Source organism: Eriocheir sinensis, unplaced genomic scaffold, assembly GCF_024679095.1.
Source record: "Eriocheir sinensis breed Jianghai 21 unplaced genomic scaffold, ASM2467909v1 Scaffold851, whole genome shotgun sequence".
NCBI lineage: Eukaryota > Metazoa > Arthropoda > Malacostraca > Decapoda > Varunidae > Eriocheir > Eriocheir sinensis.
The window spans coordinates 162501-165000 of record NW_026112221.1 but is presented as its reverse complement, the minus strand read 5'-3'; the positions used below and the strand labels follow the sequence as shown (position 1 = coordinate 165000).

General features: G+C 58.0%; 1 long non-coding RNA gene across 1 annotated transcript in view; it reads left to right on the top strand.

Annotated features, from left to right (window-relative positions):
- LOC126994702 (uncharacterized) overlaps window positions 1-2500 on the top strand; it is an 11885-nt gene that overhangs the window by 8053 nt on the left and 1332 nt on the right. The window lies entirely within an intron of this gene.

Below are 2500 nucleotides of genomic sequence, written 5' to 3'. Positions count from 1 at the left end.
GTGACTGCCTCGGCCAGCGCTCGAGAGGCAAAGCGAACCATTATTAAGGGAGAGCGAGCTTCGCCCGCCGATTACCCGCTGGTCTCGGCCAGCGCTCGCGAGGCCTGAGTCCGTTACTCCCGCCGTTTACCCGTCAGTGACTGCCTCGGCCAGCGCTCGAGAGGCAAAGCGAACCATTATTAAGGGAGAGCGAGCTACACCCGCCGATTACCCGCTGGTCTCGGCCAGCGCTCGCGAGGCCTGAGTCCGTTACTCCCGCCGTTTACCAGTCAGTGACTGCCTCGGCCAGCAGCGCTCGAGAGGCAAAGCGAACCATTATTAAGGGAGAGCGAGCTACCCCCGCTGGTCTCGGCCAGCGCTCGCGAGGCCTGAGTCCGTTACTCCGCCGGTTTCCCGTCAGTGACTGCCTCGGCCAGCGCTCGAGAGGCAAAGCGAACCATTATTAAGGGAGAGCGAGCTACAACCCGCCGATTACCCGCTGGTCTCGGCCAGCGCTCGCGAGGCCTGAGTCCGTTACTCCCGCCGTTTACCCGTCAGTGACTGCCTCGGCCAGCAGCGCTCGAGAGGCAAAGCGAACCATTATTAAGGGAGAGCGAGCTACCCCCGCCGATTACCCGCTGGTCTCGGCCAGCGCTCGCGAGGCCTGAGTCCGTTACTCCCGCCGTTTACCCGTCAGTGACTGCCTCGGCCAGCGCTCGAGAGGCAAAGCGAACCATTATTAAGGGAGAGCGAGCTAACCCCGCCGATTACCCGCTGGTCTCGGCCAGCGCTCGCGAGGCCTGAGTCCGTTACTCCCGCCGTTTACCCGTCAGTGACTGCCTCGGCCAGCAGCGCTCGAGAGGCAAAGCGAACCATTATTAAGGGAGAGCGAGCTACAACCCGCCGATTACCCGCTGGTCTCGGCCAGCGCTCGCGAGGCCTGAGTCCGTTACTCCCGCCGTTTACCAGTCAGTGACTGCCTCGGCCAGCAGCGCTCGAGAGGCAAAGCGAACCATTATTAAGGGAGAGCGAGCTACCCCCGCCGATTACCCGCTGGTCTCGGCCAGCGCTCGCGAGGCCTGAGTCCGTTACTCCCGCCGTTTACGAGTCAGTGACTGCCTCGGCCAGCAGCGCTCGAGAGGCAAAGCGAACCATTATTAATGGATAGCGCTCTTCACCCCGCCGATTACCCGCTGGTCTCGGCCAGCGCTCGCGAGGCCTGAGTCCGTTACTCCCGCCGTTTACCCGTCAGTGACTGCCTCGGCCAGCAGCGCTCGAGAGGCAAAGCGAACCATTATTAAGGGAGAGCGAGCTACCCCCGCCGATTACCCGCTGGTCTCGGCCAGCGCTCGCGAGGCCTGAGTCCGTTACTCCCGCCGTTTACCCGTCAGTGACTGCCTCGGCCAGCAGCGCTCGAGAGGCAAAGCGAACCATTATTAAGGGAGAGCGAGCTACCCCCGCTGGTCTCGGCCAGCGCTCGCGAGGCCTGAGTCCGTTACTCCCGCCGTTTACCCGTCAGTGACTGCCTCGGCCAGCAGTGCTCGAGAGGCAAAGTGAACCATTATTAAGGGAGAGCGAGCTACCCCCGCCGATTTTTACCCGTTTGCCTCGTCCAGCAGCGAGCGCTCACGAACCATCAGGTGCTGGCGCGTTACCCCCGCACGGGTCCATCTTCCAGCCCCGCCCGCGAACGAGCGGGGAGCGAATCTCTCGAAAATTCAATGGTGACCATCCCGATGCAGGCCGTACGCGGTATCGTTGGTCATCCAGCCGGGATTCTGCCTTAGAGGCTTTCAGGCATAATCCCACGGACGTAGCCTCGCTCCACTGGCCGATCGACCAAGAGCGGAACCATATGTCCGGACCTGCCGTTCCTCTCGTACTGAGCAGGACTGCTGTATCAACGACACAACTGCCAACAGTAGGGTAAAACTAACCTGTCTCGCGACCAATGGTACAGGCTCACTTTGTAGGTAATCTCACGTCGGGCGGTCCTGAACCCAAATTTATAACATGGGCGGTATGGGGACTGGGAACATGAGAAAACCAGGGTAAAATGGAGCACTTCCTGCCGGTGAAAATCTGTTATTTTGATGCCAGTGGTGAGAAATTACGTTACCAGTCTCCAATGAAGGGTAAAACCCCCCCAAACCCCCCCACTAGGGAAAAATTAGCCTGTCTGAAAATGAAGTGGGTGAAAATGGGACCGTCCATAGAACACCCTCTGAGGGGGTTACGTACGATGATAGTGTTTTTTCTCTCCCTGTTTGGCCCACGACGTTACCCAAGTGTATATTTAATGTGCTTCAGTTGCATTGTCGGGCGATGCTAATTAATTGAAAATACGACCACGCAGTCATCAAATGGCACTAGAGAAAACTTCAAGTTAAGATATAAGTTCGCTTCGATAGTGTATAGGTAATGTGCTTCAACTGTAATGTTTGATGGTGCTAATTAATTGAAAATACGATCACTCAGTCATGAGATGAACCCAAGAACAACTTCAGGGTAAGATATGCCT